Consider the following 7234-nt stretch of genomic DNA (forward strand, 5'->3'; position numbering starts at 1 on the left):
GGATTTGATCAAATATAAATTAAAATAAATTTACTTGTCCCAATTGACCATACCAAGTTCATTCACAAGCTTTGTAAATGTTGCTTCAGGTAATGACTTTGTGAAGATATCAGCCAGTTGCTAATCAGTTGGAACAAAATGAAGCTCTATGGTTCCTTCCATGACATGCTCTCTTATGAAATGATATCTGATACTGATGTGTTTTGTAAAAGAGTGTTGCACCGGATTTCCTGTCATGGCAATAGCACTTTAATTATCACAATAGATAGGAATTTTTGAAGATGATAATCCATAGTCCATGAGCTGATTCCTCATCCACAACAACTGAGCACAACAACTTCCAGCTGTAATATATTCAACCTCAGCAGTTGAAGTAGAAATAGATTTCTGCTTCTTGCTGAACCATGACACTAATCTGCCTCACAAGAACTGTCAGCTTCCTGATGTACTCTTCCTGTCTATTTTGCATCCAGCAAAATTAGCATCTGAATAACCACATAATGCAAAATCAGCTTCCCTTGCATACCAAAGTCCAAGTGAAACAGTACCCTTGAGGTATCTGAAAATTTTCTTTACTGCAATTAGATGTGGCTCCCTTGGATTTTCCTGAAACCTTGCACACAAAGAAGTGGCAAACATAATTTCTGGCCTGCTAGCAGTTAGGTATAAAAGAGAACCAATCATACCTCTGTAAGTTGTGAAATCAACTGTTGTACCTTCATTTGGATCAAGTTTTGTAGTAGTTGCCATATGAGTACTTGCAGTTGCACTTTCTTGCATATTAAACCTCTTCAGTAGATTTCTTGTGTATTTGGACTGATTGATATAGATGCCATTATCAGTCTGTTTAATCTGTAAGCCTAGGAAGTAGCTCATCTCTCCCAACATACTCATTTTGTATCTTGATTACATCAAATTTGAAAACTTGTCACACATTGTTCGATTAGTTGATCCAAAAATGATATCTTCCACATAAATTTGGACTAAAAGCAAATCTTTACCTTTATTCAGATAAAATAAGGTTTTATCTATTGTACCTCTTTTGAATCCGCTTTCAAGTAGAAACTGTGAAAGTGTTTGTCCTAAATCCAAACATGTATGATGAGTTAGGAAGAAATTTCTTGTATTCCTATTTGATTTCATTGAAATTAATAAAAGACTTGTTTTGGTTTTATTATGGGCTTTATCTATTTAAAGTGTATTAAATAAGATGCTCCTTAGTTTAGAGTAAAGCTTCTAGAATTATAATGAGATTATAATAGTGAGATCTAGAAGATGATAACTCTAGACTTAAACAGTTCCTAATCATAGGATAACTAATCGGATGTTAGTGGATCCACAAATATTGGTACATACTATGCTTGTTCCCTTCAGGAGGATATCTGTTCTCATAGGCATTTGTGTGGTGACACTATAGCTAGTATGTAGGTGCTTATTAGGGAATAAGTTCACTGAACATGACTCAATAAGTTGAACAAAAATGGAGATTACTCACGTGTCAATAGTTATTCACTGAGTGATAGTTGTACAAGTGTCCTTAGACTTGAGATCGTTAAAGTTATCTTATATATAATGAACTGTGCTTTGGTTTAGTCCTTAGTCTCAAGGACATCCATTAGGTCTATTCTGGGCATAGGAATTTATGTATAGAGATAGTTAACATCAATAGAGGATCTACCCCTTCCAGTATAGGAAGAGAATATCTTATGTTATTCTTAGTATGCGAGTTCTGGAATCTCTGGCCAGAGTGTATGAAATTAGAAAGGATTTTTTAGTTTGCATTAATATGAACTTTGCATTATGAATAAGAAATCATATGATTAAATTTGATAGGTCTGACACGAGATCCATGCCTTGTATTTAATCGGGATATTGTAAGGGTAGAAGGAATTCATTGTACGGTAACTAGTCACTTACAGGTTCTTGGTATTCTAAGCAGTGAATTCATATTATCCGGATAGTCGCGATATGTTGAGAAGCATCACTCACGATGTAGAATAAATATAATTAATCAATTAATTATATTTAGTGAATTTTAGTATTCATGTAAATAATTAATAAAAGTTTATTATTATTTATTTCTACTACCGGCATAATATTGAACCTACAGGGTCACACCATAAAAGAATATTTTCTTTGATGAAATAATGAGAGAGAGAATAATTTTCTAAATAGTTTGGAAAAAGAAATAATGATTAAAATAATTTTAATTATTATTAAAGCATTTTATAAAGATAAAATGTGGGGCTAATATATATATAATGATATATTATAAAACCCTAGGAGAGCCTTATAAATAGAATGAGATGGCTCATTCTAAACACACACTTGGTTTTGTGAAAACCCTAAGAAGAGCTAGCCTCCATCTTCTTCCTCTCTCTCTCTCTCTAAAAACTCCATTTTTATAAAAGCTTGGTTTTATAAAAAGTTTCATCGAAGAGGATCATTCTTGGTGGATACCGGTAGAGTGCTCCACAGACTGAGGAGCAACTGCTAGCAACCATATTATAAAGCTTCGATTTTCAAGGTATGGTTACGATTCCTCTGTTTTTCTGATTTATACGTTTTTCTATATGTGCGATACATGGTTTTGACGGAATAATTGTTATATCACGCTTCCGCTCATCCGTAAATTCCTTCATTGGCATCAGAGCTAGGTTCTGCATATAGAGATTCATATAAAAAAATTCAGATTTTTTATGCATGTATGGATTTGTTATGATCTTTGCAAGTTTATTTGGATTTAATTATGAATTAATTCAAAATAATTTTTGCATGAGATCTTGACTACTGATCAGGGTTCTACACGTGTTGTAGATCATCTAGGTATTTTTTCATAATTTTGTGATGTTTAGATTATTTGTTATGAATTTTTAAAAAAATTGTTTTAATTAAAATTCATGAAATAATTATGCATGTGAATAAAAATATGATTAAAATTTGCACAAGTACCCCTGGCTGATCTGATAATTTTTGCTACTGCCTGATTTAAGAAATTATATTATTTTGATTTTTATTAATTTATTAATTAAATATTAATTAATTTATTAATAGTAAAAATTAATATGATGGAAATATTAATAAAAGTTATTAATTAAGGAGTAAAGGAAAGGGGGTCAGGTTTTTTGTAACAACGCAGTGAGCAGACAAATTGATGGATCGCAGAAAGAAGAAACAAAAAAAAATAGCAACAGTCGGCTGCTGTGCCAGGCGCGTGTAGCGTACGCGCGAGGGGGGGGGTGTTGCGCATTCTGTGAATGCGTTACAGGCTGTTGCGCATTTACGAAATGCGTTACACACATTAATGGCTTAATAGGTGCGTTATAGCCCGTCTGTCCACATTAAATTTGATTTTTTTGGAGTTTCGTAACTCCGTTTTGGGCGTGCAATATATTGTTGGATTCGTTTTTCCGAGATGGATCTAATGGAGTGGTTAAATATTTTTTATAAAAAATTTTGAACTATTTATATTCCCGAAAGTGTTTTAAAGCATGTTTTAATTGTTTTAATTGCTTTTAAATGCTATAATAAATCCACACATCATTATATCAATGTGTGACATGATATTATTTGCATGCTTACTTGTTTATTTATTTTTATATATGAAATATATGCCTATGTTTACCATGCGATGATAGATTTAGGTGAACTTAAATCAAAATAAGGCGTGCTCTAGAAAATCTAGAATAAGAATCGTTTCTTGCCTTAACAATAATATTATGAATACAATCATGAGATTCTTGTGTTTATGAAACACGTAATTAAATATGATTTTTCAATATTGACAGAAAGGATGATTCCGTCAAAAGCAGATTTCGATCTGTAAGAAAGGGGTATTAAGTGACGCCTCTTGACAATGCTCCCCCCGATCTGGGAATCATCTGATTATCGATTATTGATTTAAAATATTTAATTTAAAAGGAAGAATCTCTTTATAATATGATTATATTTGTAACATAATATAATCCCTCTAAAATTAAATAATATCAAGTAGTAATTGGCCAATGACACAACGAGCTTGTGTCGGTCATAGCCTTCTAACATGATAGAAAGTAGTTCTTATTTTTAAATCATTGTCGTTTCGTGCTACAGACGAGGGCTTCGATTTCGAAATAAGAAATACTTGTCTATTATATAGAGATGTGTACATTGAATTAGAATCTAAAGGTCGTTACGTGCTGCAGCCGTGGGCCGTTGGAGACTGATTCAATTGTACGAAATATTGGGTTAGACTTGACTTAGAATATTGAGTCTGTCGTGCTACAGCCGTGACTCAATTATTCAAGAGGCTAAAGTTTTATTAGGGAATAACATAAGATGTAATTGACAAGAGTTGTCTGCCTATTGAACATCACATGACGTTTCGTGCTACAACCGAGGTTGTGTGATGGAATGTAGGATCCCTATTCCCACTAGAATTATGAATACTTAATTTTTCACTTAAGGGGGTTGTATAAATTAGATAAACTAGTGGGAGCCACTTATGAATAAAGACCCGATTCATATAGTATTTTGAAATGAAATTGAATATTTGCTAAGTGTTGTTACGTGTTCATCATTTACAGATTTACTATATACATTATGTCTTCTGCACTATCACTCCGGAGTATACTAGATGCTCACAAATTGACTGGTCCTAATTTTGCTGACTGGCTTCGAAACTTGAGAATTGTTCTCAGGGTTGAGAAGCTGGAATATGTGCTTGACTCACCTAAGCCTGCTGAACCTACTCACGATGCACATAATGATGAACATGTTGTGTATCGTAAATGGATAGATGATGCAAATGTTGTTCAATGTATCATGCTAGCTTCCATGAACATTGAGCTACAGAAGCAGCATGAGCATATCCTAGCGCATCTACAAGAGTTCTATGATGTGGCAGGGAGGACAGCTCGGTATGAGATATCGAAGGAGCTGTTCGGTTGTAGGATGTGTGAGGGATCATCTGTGAATGACCATGTACTTAAGATGATCAATTTGATTGAACGTCTTGGACAACTTGGTTTTTCCATGCATGGGGAGCTGAGCCAAGACTTGGTCTTGCAATCACTTCCGGGTTCGTTTTCGCAGTTTGTTGTGAACTTTCACATGAATAGTTGGATGTCAGCCTAGCTGAACTCCACAACATGTTAAAGACTGTGAAATCAAATTTTCCCTCTAAGAAGAGCTCTGTTCTTCTAATTGGTGAAGGTTCCAATCCTAAGAAAAGGAAGAAGAACCCTTCCAAGAAGAAGAAAGTAGGTGAGAAAAAGCCTGTTCCACCAAAAGCTGAAGACCCCAAGAGCAAAGCTGTTTGCTTCCACTATAATAAGGTGGGGCATGGGAAGAGGAACTGCAAGGTTTACCTTGCAGAATTGAAGAAGAAGAAGGGTAGTGAGACTACCGCTTCTGTTTCAGGTATGTTCATGATTGAAGTGAATATGTCATTAAATCAAATTTCTACTTGGGTATTAGATACCGCCTGTGGTTCTCATATTTATAATTCGTTGCAGGGATTAAGGAGAAGTAGGACTCTTGAGGAAGAGGAGGTGATTCTACGGATGGGAAATGGAGCAAGAGTTGCTGCTGAAGCTGTAGGATCATTTCATTTACATATGTCTACAGGCAAGACTATTGTTTTAAATAATTGTTATTTTGTTCCCTCGATTGTGAGGAATATTATTACTATTCCCATGTTATACTTGGCTGGATTTTTGTTTATTATTCAGAATAATAAATGTTCAATTCTTAGAGATAACGTTCTTTATGGAAGTGGTATTTAAAATAATGGTCTGTATGTATGTGACGTAGAGCATAATTTACTACAAAATTGAACATACTAATAAAAGGAAAAGGGATGATGAAAATCTCACCTTTTTGTGGCACTGTAGACTTGGTCATATTAGTGAAAATTGACTGCGGACATTGCATAAGGAAGGGTTACTTGACCCCTTTGATTTTAAATCATATCTTACATGCGAGTCTTGTCTATTGGGCAAAATGACCAAATCTCCATTTAGTTGACATGGAGAGAGGGCTGCAGATTTACAAGGATTGGTACACACAGATGTATGTGGACCAATGTCTACGCAAGCCATGGGTTGATTTTCATACTTCATTACTTTTATAGATGATCGGTCTAGATTCAGATATGTGTATTTGATGAAACACAAGTCTGAAGCCTTTAAAAAGTTCAAAGAATATAAGCATGAAGTGGAGAAACAAACCAAACATAGTATTATAACTCTTCGATCAGATCGAGGTGGTGAATACTTGAATGGAGAGTTTCTAGATTATCTCAAAGAAAATGGTATAGTCTCCCAGTGGGCTCGTCCATATACTCCACAGTTGAATGGGGTATCTGAAAGGAAAAATTGAACTTTGTTAGACATGGTTCGGTCCATGATGAGCTATGCGAATCTTCCAGTATTCCTGTGGGGTTATTCATTGGAAACCTCAGCATATTTACTTAATAGGGTGCCTTCCAAATCTGTTCCTCAAACTCCATATGAGATATGGAAAGAAAGGAAACTGAGTCTTATACACGTTAAGATTTGGGGATGTCCAGCTTATGTCAAGAAAGTTGACCCAGATAAGCTGGAATCTCGATCCATAAAATGTAGTTTTGTGGTATTACTTTTACACCAATCATAGGGTGTTTGTCTCCAGATATGCTACCATCTTGGAAAAGTAGTTTACCCTTGAAGGAAACAGTGGGAGCAAAATTGAACTTGATGAAGTTTAAGAAGCACAAACTACTACGGTTCAAGTGGAAACACCTGTTCAGACGGAACAACCTTCTGTGGAACAGCCTATTCGTAGGTCAGGGAGAGTGTCTCGCCAACCTGAGAGGTATTATGGCCTTGTCATTGAGAATGAAAATGAGTTGTCAATCATTGATGATGATGACCCTATGACCTATAATGAGGCTATGAGTAGTGTTGACTCAGAGAAATGGCAAAGTGCCATGAAATCCGAAATGGAATCTATGTATACCAACCAAGTATGGACTTTGGTTGAAGCACCTGAGGGTGTGAAGCCTATTGAGTGCAAATGGGTATACAAAAGAAATATTGGAGCAGATGGCCAGGTGGAGACCTATAAGGCCAGGCTCGTGGCAAAAGGATTCATACAAAGGCAAGGGATTGACTTTGATGAAACTTTTTCGCCTGTAGCCCTGTTCAAATCAATTCGAATTTTGCTTGTGATTGTTGCTTACTATGATTATGAGATCTGGCAAATGGACGTGAAA

This window comes from Apium graveolens, chromosome 1 (assembly GCF_009905375.1).
Source record: "Apium graveolens cultivar Ventura chromosome 1, ASM990537v1, whole genome shotgun sequence".
Taxonomy (NCBI): Eukaryota; Viridiplantae; Streptophyta; class Magnoliopsida; order Apiales; family Apiaceae; genus Apium; species Apium graveolens.